The 17,360-nt window shown below is 40.1% G+C and overlaps 1 protein-coding gene across 3 annotated transcripts in view; it reads left to right on the top strand.

The window, feature by feature from the left end:
* Window positions 1-17,360, top strand: part of APTX (aprataxin) — a 338,894-nt gene that overhangs the window by 125,078 nt on the left and 196,456 nt on the right. For all 3 annotated transcript variants that reach the window (XR_007146386.1, XR_007146385.1, XR_007146390.1), the window contains exons 13-14: window positions 10,501-10,544; window positions 13,077-13,176. The gene's annotated coding sequence lies outside the window, so the exon portion shown is untranslated. The remainder of the gene's footprint in view (window positions 1-10,500; window positions 10,545-13,076; window positions 13,177-17,360) is intronic.

Below are 17,360 nucleotides of genomic sequence, written 5' to 3' on the forward strand. Positions count from 1 at the left end.
ATGGTTTTTGGTGCAACAGTAAATGGGATCGATTCCTTGATTTCTCTTTCTGTCGCTTCATTGTTCATGTATAGGAATGCAACCAATTTCTGTGCATTGATTTTATATCCTGCAACTTTTCTGAATTCATGAATCAGTTCTAGCAGTTTTTTGGTGGAATCTTTCGGGTTTTCCATATAGAGTATCATGTCATTTGCAAAGAGTGTGCGTTTGACCTCCTCCTGGCTGATTTGGATGCCTTTTATTTCTTTGTGTTGTCTGATTGCAGAGGCTAAAACTTCCAATGGTGAGAGTGGACATCCCTGTTTTGTTCCTGACCTTAGGGGGAAAGCTGTCAGTTTTTCCCCATTGAGGATGATATTAGTGTTGGGTCATTCATATATGCCTTTTATGATCTCCAGGTATGCTCCTTCTATCCCTACTTCTTGAAGGTTTTTATCAAGAAAGGATGCTGTATTTTGTCAAATGCTTTCTCTGCATCTATTGAGAGGATCATCTATTGAGAGGTTCTTGTCCTTTCTTTTATTGATGTGATGAATCACATTAATTGTTTTGCGGATATTGAACTAGCCCTGCATCCCAGGTATAAATCCCACTTGGTTGTGGTGAATAATTTTTTAATGTATTGTTGGATCCGGTTGGCTAATATCTTGTTGAGGATTCTTGCATCCACGTTCATCAGGGAAATTGGTCTATAGTTCTGCTTTTTAGTGGGGTCTCTGTCTGGTTTTGGAATCAAGGTAATGCTGGCTTCATAGAAAGAGTTTGGAAGTTTTCCTTCCATTTCTACTTTTTGGAACAGTTTCAAGAGAATAGGAGTTAACTCTTCCTTAAATGTTTGGTAGGATTCCCCTGAAAGCCATCTGGCCTTGAACTCTTGTTTCTTGGGAAATTTTTGATTACTAATTTGATTTCCTTACTGGTTATGGGTCTGTTCAAATTTTCTATTTCTTCCTGTTTCAGTTTTGGTAGTGTAGGTTTCTAGGAATTTGTCCATTTCTTCCATATTGCCCATTTTGTTGGCATATAATTGCTCATAATATTCTCTTATTATAGTTTTTATTTCTGCTGTGTTGGTTGTGATCTCTCCTCTTTCATTCTTGATTTTATTTATTTGGGTCCTTTCCTTTTTCGTTGTGATCAAACTGGCTAGTGGTTTATCAATTTTGTTAATTCTTTCAAAGAACCAGCTTCTAGTTTCATTGATCTGTTCTACTGTTTTTTTTGGATTTGGTGGCATTAATTTTTGCTCCAATCTTTATCATTTCCTGTCTTCTGCTGGTTTTGGTTTTTATTTGCTGTTCTTTTTCCAGCTCTTTAAGGCATAAGGTTAGGTTGTGTATCTGAGATCTTTCTTCCTTCTTTAGGAAGGCCTGGATTGCTATATACTTTCTTTTTATGACCGCCTTTGCTGCGTCCCAGAGGTTTTGGGTTGTGGTGTTATCATTGTCATTAACTTCCATATACTTTTTAATTTCTTCTTTAACTGCTTGGTTAGCCCATTCATTCTTTAGTAGGATGTTCTTCAGTCTCCAAGTATTTGTTACCTTTCCAAATTTTTTCTTGTGGTTGATTTCGAGTTTCATAGTGTTGTGGTTTGGAAATATGCACGGTATGATCTCGATCTTTTTGTACTTGCTGAGGGCTGATTTGTGTCCCAGTATATGGTCTATTCTGCAGAACGTCGCATGTGTACTGGAGAAGAATGTATATTCTGCTGCTTTAGGATGAAACGTTCTGAATATATCTGTTAAGTCCATCTGGTCTAGTGTGTCATTCAAAGCCATTGTTTCCTTGTTGATTTTTTGATTAGATGATCTGTCTGTTACTGTGAGTGGGTGTTGAAGTCTCCTACTATTATGGCATTACTATTAATGAGTTTCTTTATGTTTGTGATTAATTGATTTATATATTTGGGTGTTCCACATTTGGTGCATAAATGTTTACAATTGTTAGGTCTTCTTGGTGGACACACCCCTTGATTATGATATAATGTCCTTCTGCATCTCTTGATACAGTCTTTATTTTAAAGTCTAGATTGTCTGATATAAGTTTGGCTACTCTGGCTTTCTTTTGTTGACCATTAGCATGATAGATGGTTTTCCATCCCCTTACTTTCAGTCTGAAGGTGTCTTTAGGTCTAAAGTGGGTCTCTTGTAAACAGCATATAGATGGATCTTGTTTTCTTATCCATTCTGTTACCCTATGTCTTTTAGTTGGAGCATTGAGTCCATTGACGTCTAGAGTGAGTACTGAGAGATGTGAATTTAATTGCCATTATGATGCTTGTAGAGTTGGAGTTTCTGGTGGTGTTCTCTGGTCCTTTCTAAATTTTTTTTTAATGTTTATTTATTTTTGAGAGACACAGAGACAGAATGTGAGTGGATTAGGGGCAGAGAGAGAGGGAGGCACAGAAGCAGAAGCAGAAGCAGGTTCCAGGCTCTGAGCTGTCAGCACAGAACCTGATGCAGGGCTCGAACTCACAAGCCGTGAGATCATGACCCAAGTCGAAGTCAGACGCCCAGCCGACTGAGCCACCCAGGAGCCCCTCTCTGGTCCTTTCTAACCTTTGTTGCTTTTTGTATATATATATATATATATATATATGTATATATATACTATATATATATATATATTTTTTTTTTTTTTCATCTTTTCTCCCCCTCAGAGAGTCCCCCTTAAAATTTCTTGCAGGGCTGGTTTAGTGGTCACAAACTCCTTTAATTTTTGTTTGTCGGTAAACTTTTGATCTCTCCTTCTATTTTGAATGACAGCCTTTCTGGATAAAGAATTCTTGGGTGCATATTTTTCTGATTTAGCACATTGAATATATCCTGCCACTCCTTTCTGGCCTGCCAAGTTTCTGTGGATAAGGCTGTTGCAAACCTGATCTATCTTCCCTTGTAGGTTAGGGACTTTTTTCCCCTTGATGCTTTCATGATCCTCCCCTTGCCTGAGAATTTGTGAATTTGACTATCATGTACCTTGATGGTCAGTTTTGTTGAACCTAATGGGGGTCCTCTGTGCTTCCTGGATTTTGATGTCTGCATCTTTCCCCAGGTTAGGAAAGTTTTCCGCTATGATATACTCACATAACTCTTTTACTCCTATTTCTGTCTGTTCCTTTTCTGGGACCCCTATGATTCTGATGTTGTTCCTTTTTAATGAGTCACTGATTTCTCTAATTCTTAAATCATGCTCTTTTGCCTTAATCTTTCTCTTTTTTTCTGCTTCATTATTCTCCATAAATTTGTCCTCTATATCGCTGATTCTCTGTTCTGCCTCATCCATCCTTGCCACCACGGAATCCATCCATAATTGCAGCTCAGTAATAACATATTTTATTTCATCCTGACTAGTTTTACTTCTTTTATCTCCACAGAAAGGGATTCTAGTCTATTTTTGACTCCAACTAATATTCTTATTATCGTGATTCTAAATTCTGGTTCAGACATCTTGCTTGTATCTGTGTTGGTTAAATCCCTGGCTGTCATTTATTTGTGGTCTTTCTTTTGGGTTAATTCCTTCATTTCATCATTTTGAAGGGAGAAAAGAAATTAATAATGTAGAAAAATTAAAATTAAAATATTAAAATTTAAAAAATATTAAAATTAAAAAATGAAAAACACACACATAAAAAATCGAATAAATGATGCTAGATCCTAGGTATGTTTTGGCCTGGGTAAACAAAAATTAAAGGAAAACATTTTTAATAAAAATTGAAAATAAAAATGAATTTTTTCTCTTTCTGTGTTCAAGAAAAAAAAAGGAGTGAAAAAGAGAAAAAAAAATTGAATAGATGGACCTGCTGATAGATTGAAATATGACTGAAATTACCTCGTTTTCCCCTAGAAGTCAGATTATGAAGTGCTTTATAGTCCATAAACTAAGCAGGTGGTGAGACTTGTGTTCTTGCAGAGTGAGGTTGGCCCAGTTGGGCGGGGCTTAGTGTAATGGCTCCATTCTCCACTAGATGGCGCTGCTAGCCTACTGGGGTGGATTGTTGTGGCGCTCATAGGTGCGTATGCTCATGTGCAGGAGCAGTGAACATGACATCACCCAGGTACCCAGTCTCTAGTATTGGAACTCTGCTTTTCCCAGTCAGCAGTCATGCACCCATACTCTGTCTTCAGCTTTTGTCCAGTTCCCACTTTTTCACTGTCTGTGACCAAGCTCCAGGCAGCACCGCTCTCCTGAGTTTTGTCTCAGATGTGGCTGTTTTCCCCGGCTCCTTACTTCTGATGGACTGTGACTTTGATCCATTCCGCCCCTCTGCAGGAGGGTCTCACTGATCAATGGCCGAATGTCAGCTGCACCCAGGAACGCTTGCTGGACCCTGCTGCTGCTGATGCCCTGAGCCTGTGGCCAGGCGCCAGCCCACCCGAGAAAGTTTACGAGATAGTGTAGCAGCAGCGTTTCAGGGATTATTTGAAAATCACAACACACATCTGGCACTAGGCTTCACCCTTGATGACCTTGTTCCAGCACTAGCAAATGAGGCCGTTCTCTGGGGTCTGCTGGGCCTCAACAGTCTCTACCAAATGTTGTTCCAGCAGTGGAACTGCTTTTCTGTGTGTGGCCCAAGAACCTCCCAGACCCCACTGTGCTCCTGGGGATTCGCTCTTCCCACCAGAGCACCACCAGGTATTGAGCTGCGGAGTTACAGACTCTGTGCTCCCCTGTTTACAGTCTTTTTTTTTTTTTTTTCTAATTTTTTTTTTCAATGTTTATTTATTTTTTGGGACAGAGAGAGACAGAGCATGAACGGGGGAGGGGCAGAGAGAGAGGAGACACAGAATCGGAAACAGGCTCCAGGCTCTGAGCCATCAGCCCAGAGCCTGACGCGGGGCTCGAACTCACAGACCGCGAGATCATGACCTGGCTGAAGTCGGACGCTTAACCGACTGCGCCACCCAGGCGCCCCTACAGTCTTAATGGAATTTAAACTCTCTCCTTTCTCCTTTCTCCCTTTTTAGTTTAGTTCCTGTGGCTGTTTCCAATTTTCCCACTTTCTCTCCAGCTGCTTTTGGGGAGGGGTGCTTTTCCTGTATTCTCTCCACCGTCTCTGTCTTCTCTCCACCCTCAAAAGCGGCTCCCTGCCTGCTGCGGCTTCTCGCTTCCCAAGTTCACCTCTCTGTGCCACGTACCTGCTGAATTCTGTGGCTTAGGTTGTGCAGATTGTTGTGTTAATCCTCACATCAGTTTTCTAGGTGTGCAGGATGGTTTAGTGTTGGGCTGGCTGTATTTCATGGATGCGAGACACACAAAAAACTTCCATGCTGTTCTGTCATCTTGGCTCCCCCCCAAGTGCCCTCTTTAATGTCACCCATTAAGCCCATCCCTCCACCCCAAAACCCCTCCAGCACCCCTCAGTTCTCTGTATTTAAGGGTCTCTTCTGTATTTATTTATTTATTTATTTATTTATTTATTTATTTATTTAATGTTTATTTAGTCTTAGAGAGAGAGACAGAGTATGAGCGGGGGAGGGACAGAGAGAGAGGGAGACACAGAATCTGAAGCAGGCTCCAGGCTCTGAGCTGTCAGCAAAGAGCTTGATGCAGGGCTCAAACTCATAGATCATGAGATCATGACCTGAGCCGAAGTTGGTCACTCAACCAACTGAGCCACCCAGGCGCCCCAAGAGTCTCTTCTCTTTTGTCCCCCTCTGTATTATTTTTGCTTCCCTCCCTTATGTACATCTGTTTTGTATCTTAAATTTCACATATGAGTGGAGTCATATGATATTTGTCTTTCTGTGACTAATTTCACTTAGCATAATACACTCTAGTTTCATCTACGTTGTTGCAAATGGGAAGAATTCATTCTTTTTAGTGCCGAGTAATACTCCATTGTGTATATATACCACATCTTCTTTATCCATTCATCCATTGATGGACATTTGGGCTCTTTCTAGACTTTGGCTATTGTTGATAGTGCTGCTATAAACATGGGGGTGCATGTGCCCCTTCAAAACAGCACACCTACATACTTTGGATAAATGCCTAGTAGTGCAATTGCTGGGTCATAGGGTAGTTCTATTTTTAGTTTTTTGAGGAACCTCCATACTGTTTTCCAGAGTGGCTGTACTGTGGCTGTACCAGTTTGCATTCCCACCAGCTAGTTCAAAAGGATTCTTCTTTCTCCACATCTTCACCAACATCTGTTGTTGCCTGAGTTGTTAATTTTAGGCACTCTGATCAGTGTGAGGTGGTATCTGAGTGTGGTTTTGATTTGTATTTCTCTGATGATGAGTGATGCTGAGCATTTTTTCATGTGTCTGTTGGCCATCTGGATGTGTTCTTTGGAAAAGTGTCTTTTCATGTCTTCTGCCCATTTCTTCACTGCATTATTTGTTTTTTGGAATAGCTTTTATTATTTAAAAAACCTTCATTATTTTTAACATATCTAAGGACTTATTTTATTTATTTAGTTTTTGAGAGTGAACGAGTGGGGAAGAGGGGCAGAGGGAGAGAGAGAAAAAGAATCTTAATCACACTCCATGCTCAGTGCAGAGCCTGACATGGGGCTTGATCCCACAACCCTGGGATCACAAGCTGAGCTGAAATCAAGAGTCAGAAGGTCAACAGACTGAGCCACCCAGGTGTCTTTAAGGTCTTATCTTGTCAACAGGTTATGCCAGAAATTTAGTCAATTTGAAAAAGTGATGATTGCATTTCCCCTCAGTAACTTAGCTTCTTTTTAATCCCTGCCACTCCTCCCTACTCTGTATAGTTGACTTTAGATTCAGGAGAAGTTAGGGGAATAGGCACACTGCTTTTTCCCCTTTTCTTACTCCCAAGACTAATGGGAAAATATGTTTGTCTTTGTTTCCCTCTTCAAATAAAGAAAAGTAGGGATCACATGGGGAGACACTGGGTTGGGATGACATTGGCAGTTTTGCAGAACAGTCCTGACAGTGAAACTCATCTTTTCCGTACAAAGTAGCCTGCACATCTGGCATTCACATACTGATCAAGTCCTAATGTTTCACCTTTGCAAGGGGCTCTGTGGCTTGCCAGGTTCAACAAACCAAAGCATCACTGACTTCTTATATGTATATAAAAAGCAAATTGTGAACTATAAAGCAGTGCAAAAATGATCTTCTTTTAGTACACCATCGTTGTTTTAGTACACCGTCGTTCTTTAAAAATATCTCATCTTGCATCTTGCAGGAAACAGGGTTTCCTATGTGCCCTTGACTTGGGGCCATTCTTATGTTGATAGAGGATATTTTCAGAACCTGGTTTCTGAGAACTCTCAATTGTTAGATGTTCAGGTTGCTATTCACCTGTTCTTCTCTTTCTGATTCTGACTAATGGGGAACACACATAATGAATGAGAGTCAGAGGGCCAAGTACCACTTGTTTCATAGGTAGACAAGCTCCTGATACCCACAGTAAACTTTGGCAAAATCTGGATTGGAGAACCTGACTCTGGTGTGAAGTTGAAGTGCATGGTCTACCACTCAGCCCAAATCTCAGTCATTAGATTCACGTACTCAGCCACATGACAGAGTGAGTCAGCGAGCAAAGGCCTGCAGAGGAGATATAAAGTCACTTATCTAAACATCTGCATAGCAGGATCAAAAGCCTGCCACATTCACCCCGTCAAGGGGTTGAACAAGATGAGTGGCAGACTTGACCCACCTACGAAGGACTGCCCAGAGGTGCTTGCCATGTGGAGCAGAAATGGAACAGTGGTCTTTGATACAGTAATGCTGCCCACCAGTAATTGCAGCACACACTGTGTAACCCATCAGATAGTCCACTCAGTTAGTGGAAAGTGAATCAGGGGTGGGAAAGTCTATAACATTCTATTCAATCCTCCTAAAAGAGGGGAAAGGGGATGGAAGTCCCTTCAGCTACCAGCTTATACAACAAGTCTAAATATTCCTCTCCTCAACAGTATCAGTTTTGAAGAGTAATGTTCTCGTGCTATCCCTTAGAAGATGTTTCATTTGTGATCTAATCCAAGGATTAATGATTGGGGAAACAAACTTTAAGCTGAAAAGATGGTGAAATTTTGATTGGAGAAAAATGTTATGTTTGGAAAACTCCCCACAGAACATCTGTATGTCAATCCTTGGTTTATGCAAAGCAGCACGTGTGCCTCTGTGCTGATGGTGCAAATGTAGTAATTAACCACACAGAAATGCCAGCCACAACTGGGATTTGGGGAGAACCTTCTTCCTCTCCAGGAGTGGGGGGTTGGGGACTCCAACTTAAAGAGAAACAAATGTATGAGAGACAGGTGTGGGAAGACTGAAAAGTCTGTGACTACCTGGCTTGAGAAAATTGCCTTTGTTTCCAAAGCAACGTTTTTGGGAAAAACAAAACTTTCCTCAATTTGAGAATTTTCTCTTTGTTTTTGTATTTTCTATTGGAATACACTATGGCAATGTTAAAAAACCATGAATGAATTTTGGAAATTGCAGAATCAGGCTTAGCATCTGGTCTCTTATCTATGGGGGACCTTGGCCAATTTACTTAATTTCTCTGAGCCTCAGTTTCCTCCTTTAGAATGGAGATAATCATACCTAACAGTCAGGGTTGTTGTGCAGATTAGAGATATTAAAGGTACAGTACCTGGCCCAGAATGAATTGTGATGATGATGGTATATATTTTTTCTAAATACTTAATTTTGCATCACAACAGGTGGATTTGCAAGCTTTATTTGTATACAACACTAAATCCAGGAGGATATTTGTTCTTTTATGTGCTCAGAAATACTAGATCAGATTTTAAAGTGGGAATTAGGAGACCATGTTCCAGATAAATCCTTTCTGGTTTGTGTTATTGATTTTCCCAGAGAATTAGATCATCCAAACGTTTGCAGATTCATTGAAGTCTGCATTACAGTGCCAGATATGGTTATTGTGACAAAATACTGCCCAAAGGGAAGGTTGGTGGATGTTCTGCTCAACAATGACATTCCTGTCAACTGGAGTTTCCAGTAAGAGCCAGGCATTTGAGTGGTAGGAAACATAAACTAGTGAAATTCTACAACAAACCCTATTTCCATCATTATTCCCAAGGATCTACTGTCATCTGAATGCATTATCTTGAAGAAGGATTTATGTTATGTCTTGGGGCATGGATGGGAATGGGTGGGTCATTATATCTAGACAGGGAGGGGTAGGAAGGATTTTGAACTAGGTGCATCCAATGGTGCTAGAAAAGATGTAGCTGGAGATGCTAGTAGAAAATCCTGTTTCGTATCTAAGGAGTACATCTACAAGCAAGAGCAAGGAGTCTTTCCAAGTAGTAGGCACATTCTAGGTCTAATTAATTTACCTAACAACTACTGTGCTGGACACTTAAGGCTACAAAAATAAATAAGAAATATTCCCTGCCTTCAAGAACATCTTGTTCTGGTGGGAAAGACAAATAAGCCGAGTTATAGAACAGTTGATAGAAGTCTTAAGAGTGTCATGTGCATGGGAGTAGCATCTAGTCCAGATTGGGTATGGGGAATGGGCCATGTGGAGATGAGCTGAGAAAGAGTACAAGTTTGCTAGGAAAAAGGGCCAACAGAGGTAATTGCAAAGAGAGGGAATAGTGTGTGTGTAAAATCTAAGAGAAGATGGTCCCATCTAGGATTGTTGAGGTGAGTGGTAGGAGTGGTGAGAAATGAGACAAGAAAGATAAGTAGGTAGTCCTGAAATGGGCCAAAGTAAATAAGATAATTTAGTATATGAAAAAAAAAATGGAGTTTCAAATAAGTGAAGGAAGGAGAGATTGTTGGAATAAAGGATTCAGGATGGCTGTCTAACCATTTGGCAAAAATAATATTAGACCCCCAGTGCACACCTTTAACCAAAATTAATTTGGGGTTAGCTTTAATTTTCAGTATGAAAACTGAAACTTTAAAAGTACTAGAAGAAGGGGCGCCTGGATGGCTCAGTTGGTTAAGCGTCTGACTTTGGCCCAGGTCATGATCTCAGGTCATGATCTCTGCTGTCAGCACAGAGCCTGCTTTGGATCCCTTGTCCCCCTCTCTCTGCCCCTCCATGGCTTGTACTGTCCTTCTCTCTTTCTCTCAAAAAAAGAAAAAAGTACTAGAAGGAAGCACTTTTATGTGATTATATAATACCATAGTGAAAATTAACAGGCATATGAGTAATTGGGAAAAGTATTTCTAATATATCTCTTACTAAGTATAACTAACAAAAGGTTGATATCCATAGACTTGTGGATATCTGCAATGTAAATAGCATAACACATAACTTCTTGTCTGTTAATTATAGATAAGTCTATGAACATTTACATTTATTTTAAAACATGATATGTACATGTGAATCAGATTTATTTGGAAGAAATATTCACCATTTTCTGGATAATTATGACCTCATAGCACTCACAAATATGGGTATAGCTGAGCTTATCTGAAATATTATCCCCACTGTCCCTGAAAACAGTGGCTCTGCAATCTGTGTGGATTTTTAATTTGCTCTAGATGAGGGATTTCACATCAAAATGACCTGTGTGTCTTTTTGCAGGTATGCCATCATTTTGATTGCCTCATGAAGTGACCCAAGCTTGGGTAAGATTCTACTGAACATATTTTCAAGTGAACAATCAGGGAATTTGCTTCTCCGTTGCTCAGCAATGAACAGTGTATCCTACCCTAGCAGAGAACAATGTTGTGTCTGATTTGCTCATATATATAAGAAAGAATAAGATGAATACTGTCTGTCTATCTATCTATCTATCTATCTATCTATCTATGTTTGAATAGCTTATGGTTTTGAAAAAGCACTGAACAAAAATTCCATACTGTAAAGTGTTCTGGATATTAGGGTGAGTTTCCCCATCCAAACCTAGGCATATTGAGTTGAAGGACAGCAGAACTAAAAATACTCTGGCTGCATCTGGAACACAGGGATCCTCTGGGATTTGTTTCATTTGACCATATTCCAATCATAATGATGTTGAGTGTGGATTTTGTTCCCCAGGATGTTGAGTCCTTAAATAAATTCTTTTCACCCTAGGATTTGTTTATTTATTTTAAAAAATTTCCCTCCAGGTTTATAAATTCCAATAGATCAAAAAAATTATACATAATTTCAGCAGAGATTAAAACTGTCATAAAGATACAGTCTATAAGAGAAATAGGAGATGAGTGAGGGTGGGGCATGGTTCCTTGAAATTATTTTTCATTTCACAATTTTAAATGTAAAACCCTTGGGAATTGTATATATTGACCAATAGTTTCATGTTATTCTGAATGCTGTTTAACAAATCAAAGGACAAGGGAATTTCAACAAAAATGATCAAACATTACTGACTGTTCTTGGTATGTTTAAATAAACGGAAAGAAGAGCAGAGGGAAAGATTATAGTATATAATGAGAAAATCTGCCTCAATTCTCAGATCAGAGGAATCATGAAATTTTGATGGTAATGGAGAATTTACTTTATACCAATAACTACACCGTTTAACTTCATACACTATTCCCATTTCCCCCAATTATCTCGTTACTACCCAGCTTTGATATATGTGTAAGTAAGCTAATTTTCAACAACAACCATGCAGTTTAAGTGTAATCCTACAGAGACTAAAAACGAAACCAAACAACAAACTACTGTTCTTCATGGGAATTGGCTCATACTAGTCACTAGATTCATAAATATCTAAAAGTGGACTCTCTTAGACAAGTGCAAATGAGCAAGGTCTTTTCTATAATGAGCACTAACCATATATGGAACTTGTCTATGCCAGGGGCTAGGCTGACGTCACTGTCCTCTGCAGAAGTGAGCCGAAGATGTGTGTGTGGGAGAGAGGGTGTGGGTTGTGCAGGGCAAAGGGGAATAAAGGGCCTAAGCAGCATTGTTAGAGCCGGTCACCCCATGTTGGGGAGCACTGGGAATGACTGGATGACTAGGATGGGCTCTTTGGTGGAGAAAGTCACACTTGATCAGAAAGAAGCAGCTCTTAAATGGTGGGAATGACATAATAGAATGAAGAGAGAGACAGGTATTGGTGGCAAAATTGAATTTTCTTTCCTTCATGATTAATTAGGGCAGTTAATAAGGGCTCAAGACTAGATCTTATAAGGAATGAATAACTCACCGTGTAATTCCAAATATTGTTTAACAGATGAATTGGTACACGAGTTAATTTGACCCTTTTTACTTGTCAGATGGAGGCCAAGGGGTTGAATCAACCATCTCAGTTTGTCCTAAACTGGAGCTATTAGGTGGAAGTCACTTTATAGATTATTTATTTGTGCCAATTCATTTTCAGAGGAGGCAACTGAGACCAGAGAGATTGATAAACCTGTTTAAGGCTCAAGCTTGCTCTGTTATTCCCATATAGTTCTCTGGTAGAAGGACACAGGTTTAGTCCTGGGCTCTCTGTTCCTGTCTCTTCAATCCTATTTCCATTAGAATTTGGGTGACCTTAGTATCCATTAGGAAGATGTGTCCTACCCTGTCAGTTCTTTGACCTTCATCTTCTCCCATGATCTTATATTCTTCACCTGCTTCAGCTGCCCATTTCTATATCATTACCTATAACTGGATACGTTCCATAATCTCCATGTCAATATCTTACTCTTTGACCTCCACCCCCTATTTTTTTTAGCGAATTCCCTTTAGTTTCCCAACTCTACCAGTGTACTAGTTGGGACATCCAATCCACTGATCTCATGATCTCACTGTACTTCACTTTCTCTCATACCCCATTTCCTCCTCACCTGGCTTAGATTCCATGGTCCATCACTGATAAAGATTCATTTGCCTAGACTCTTCTGCTGTCTTATCACAAACTGACAAATTACATATATTTGGTGGATTGCTATCTTTTACCTCTGGATATATGTTCCTTGAGGGCAGAGTCTTTGTCTGCTCTGCTCCCTGCTATATTCCAAGTGCCTAGAACATGGTTGGTACATGGTAGGTACTCAGTAAATATTAGTTGAATGAATGAATAAATAAATCTGTGAAAGTGAGGGTAATTTTCAGAGGGTTAAATTATATTTTCCTCTACAGAGTGTGGCACATGCTTCTGTTTTGATTATTTCTAACGCTAGGTTGTTTTTATTTTTCTTCAATTCTTTTCTCTCCTCCCACAGAAGGAAGAGGCTTCTTCTGTTAGACATTCCAGTGTCTCTTGAGGAGCTAATTACAGGGAAGCCTGAGAATCGCTGTCTTTGCCCTTCAGAGTATGCAGAGGTAAGGGGTGAGTAGAGAAAGGGGACTTGATCATCATCTGAAGCCATCACATCAACTAAGCACAAGTCCATGTTATGTCTTGGAAAGAGATATATCAGTGAGTAATCTATTGCATCACGTAACAACTTCTTGGCATTTTTCTGGCTTTTCCCAGTCTACTTCCAAATAGAGATGATACAGTAGGCAATTGGAATATGTGTTGGGAACTTGGAACAGATGCTTATATGGAGATGGAAATTTGGGGCCCACCACTATCTAAGGCTGTAATGTAGCTATAGATGGAGAGGAAACCTTATAGGGAGATGTGGGGAGAGAAGAGAGAGCAGAATCCTGAGATGGCAGCTCAATTGTATTTCTGTAGACTTCTGGTGCCATTAAAAACACTATGACAAAGTGATACATATGATGATGAAAACACGGCAAGTGTGTTCATTTGCAGCATGCCCCATCCACAGGTACAGCTATGGAGCCACAATACCCATCACTTTGGGATTTAGACATATATATGGGTTTATGATAATTTGTGTAAATAATTTACTAAAACAAAAAATGAGAATTGTGACTTTGAAAGTTTTCACAGGACAGTGGTGGAATGGAAATGTTCTGCCAGTGATGTTACAGAGTCCTTTGATCTAGCCCAAGCCACAGCGTTATTGAAACTCCAAGCCTCTGGCATCCTAGTATATCTGGGCTTTAGTTTCCTTATCTTTAAAAATAAAAATGTATCCACTACATCAGTGGATACAAGGGGGTAGACACAGGTTGCATATCAGAACTGGGATGGTTCCCCTGTAAGAATGAGTTTGGTATGTGATCTGAAAAAGTATATTGAATTTTATCATCAAAGTTCATATTTGTAAAATTTACAAAATTCACATGTATAAATTTAGTAGTTCATGCTACTGAATGTAAACCTCAATTAAATCTTCCTGGCTGCTAATCTTCCTAACATTAACAAAGATGGGTAAACCTGGGGATAGATGATTCTAAATTGTTCAATTCTGCAGTTCTCTTCAGAATATCAGTAAATCACTGCATGACTGTTACTCTTGATCACTAGAGTTGATTAGGAGGTACAAGAAAACAACCCAAAGACCCACCTTTGAACAAGCTTTTAGACAAGATGAATTTCCTAACAAAGTCTGATAGAATTGACGATGTCTTTGGCAAGTTTGGGTCACTTCCCAGTCCTCGCTAATTGCACCTGTTTAGGTATCTATTTATCACAGCACCAAGGGCAGATCTCACTGGTGCACCCTTTCATAGCTGGTGTGGTTACTGGATCCTAAGGAATGATAATTATAAGTGAAGAACCCCCTGTGGAAATCCCCCTGCCTTCTAGGTGCTTTCAAAGAGTCAGAGATTAATACACAGGGAGCAAAGTATTCCCATGAAATAACTTCTCTTTATGATGGATGCTTAAATGGAGAAGTACAGTGAATATGGAAGTACTTATGGCAGAAAGGATCCGAGACCTAATGCGTGATAAACAAAAAAATCACCACTTGCTCTATAGTAAGTAATGCCTAATTGAAATACAATGTCAGTAATAAAAGCTGATTTGATTAGCTCATGCATTTCTATTTAACTTGTTTCTCTTTCTTGAGAACTAATTGCTGAAGGCAAGGAACTCACACTTTTACATCTTTGATTTTGAATTCTGTGTTCTGCTTACATGGATTTTTAAGGGTCAGTTTTTGATTTTGAATTCTGTGTTCTGCTTGCATGGATTTTTAAGGGTCAGTTTTCATTTGCACTAGGATTTTGGTAACTCTAAGTGTCTTTAACAGAAGTAAATGTGATTGAAGGTAGAAGACAAATTTTTACCTGTAATACCAAGGAAAGGGTTAAATGTCCATACTGGATCTTGGGCAGCTGTGCATGAATCTTGCAAGGAAGTGTCCAGCCTAGGGGGAAGTGGAGTGGAGAGAGCAGTCCTCCTCAGAAGTTGCAAGGGAGGTACTCGGGCAGGTAGAGGATTCCAACTCCAGTAATGCAGTATGAGGTAGACGTGGTTCAGAGCTTCAGCTCTGGAGTGAGACAGAAGTGGATTAGTGTCCCAGCTCTGCATTTTTCAAGCTTCATGATCCTTGGGAAAGTCACTTTATGAGCTTCAGTTTCTTTGTCCCATGAAATAGGGTTTAAAAACTGTACCAACTTCACAGGAGTGTCATATTAAGTGAGTTAATGCATATAATGCTCTTAGCAAGTGCCTGGTACAATAAAGAGCTTGATAGATATAATGATGATGGTGATGATGATGTGAATAGACTAGGATCTTTATTTGAGGGATCTGCCAAGCCAAGGAAGCAAATAACTGGCAGAGAGGGTGACCATTAATATCCCCTAGTTTAGGTACCTGGGCAAGGTCCACCATCATCCCAACATATTGTCCTCATTACCTCAAGGACCAAAGTTTTCTGTCCTCTACCCTACTGGTTGCCCAATATGTGCCAAACATGGAGGTTCCCCACGTGGTTATCTGTGGAAAGCTCAGTTCCCTCTCGCACAGCCCTTCTCAATCGTGGCTGCATATTATAATCCTCTGGGGCTTTCATAATAAACTAATGCCTGGGCCCCACCTCTTGGACATTCTGCTATAATTATTCAGGAGGAAAACTCAGGCATTAGTATTTTAAAAGCTCACTGGTGGATTCTAATGTGCAGTGCTGCTTGGAAACTACTGACTTAGCAGTTTAAAAAGTAAACTAAGCATTGTTTTAATGCAATGGAATCAGTAAACACCTAGCAGCAAGATAATTGCCAAACCCATAATTCTTTAATAACTAATTGGAGTAATTGGTTCTTCCTCTGACCTCTTTCCAGCATTTACACCACCTACTCCTCCCTTCTTTCTGAAGCTCTTTCCTTACTGGATTTCCCTACTCCCTCTTTCCTCTTCACCTCCTACTGCCCACCCTGCTCCCTCTCAGTCTTTCAGCAGCATTGCAACCTTCACACACACATTGAATGTTTGTAGTTTCCTGGAGTCTATCCTTGGCGTGCTTTTCACTTGTTCTAAACCCTTTGTGATATAGCTCCCACTCCCAGCTGCCACCATACCTGTATGCCAATGATTCCTAGTCCCAGAGTTTTAACTCTCCATCTGTCTTGAGATCCAGGTGTGTAAGTTCTAGCCATTGACCTGGATGTCCTGGGCTACCTACATTACAGCTGTGTTGCAGTCTTTTTACTTATCCCTAACTGCCTTGAAGGCAATTCCTAACTTTTACTATTTTCTTTACATTCCTTCTTTAAAAAAAATTTTTTTTTAACGTTTATTTATTTTTGAGACAGAGAGAGACAGAGCATGAATGGGGGAGGGTCTGAGAGAGAGGGAGACACAGAATTGGAAACAGGCTCCAGGCTCTGAGCTGTCAGCACAGAGCCCGACGCGGGGCTCGAACTCACGGACCATGAGATCATGACCTGAGCTGAAGTCGGAGGCTTAACCGACTGAGCCACCCAGGTGCCCCACTTTACATTCCTTCTTAATTTCATCTGTCCTCCTTAATTTCATCTGTCCTTTCATCCACCTGATCCAGGTGGATCACCTTGTTCTACTATCCCTCTTCCCCAGTTATAGGCTCTAAAGTGTGAAATTGACCAATGTCCCCCTATTTCCAACTATTACTAAACTTATCAATTAAAGGCCCATCTTTACCTTGTTTCTTCTTTTCTCAGAGGAAGGGCTGTGCTGTTTTTTTTCCAAGGCCAACCTCTTCATTTGGGTTCTGGATCCCATTTTGCTGACTCTTTTCATTTAGACATTGAATCAATACTTATTATTTACTATGTGCTAGGCATTGTACTAGGTAGGTAATTCAGCAGTGCGTAAGATGGAGTCTCTGCTTGTGTGGAGCTCATAGTCTAGTGGAGGAAGGTAGAAAATGTACAAAGTAACAAATGTTATATGATGTATCAGGTGGTGATAAATGCTATAAGAAAAATAAAGCCAGGTGGGGAATGAGAGACTGAAGGGGACTGCAGTTTTCTGTGGTGTAGTCAGAACCCTGAATGAAGTGATGGGCATCTGGGGATAGAGGAAACAGGAGGCACATAGGCAGGCACGTGCTTGGAGTTGGAGGGACAGCATGGGGATCAGTAGAGTGGGACAGTGAGGCAGAAAAGTAAAAGATAAAATAGAAAGTAAAAATAGGGGCAGGCTTACGGCCAGACACACA

Source organism: Prionailurus viverrinus, chromosome D4, assembly GCF_022837055.1.
Source record: "Prionailurus viverrinus isolate Anna chromosome D4, UM_Priviv_1.0, whole genome shotgun sequence".
In the NCBI taxonomy this organism is placed as follows: domain Eukaryota; kingdom Metazoa; phylum Chordata; class Mammalia; order Carnivora; family Felidae; genus Prionailurus; species Prionailurus viverrinus.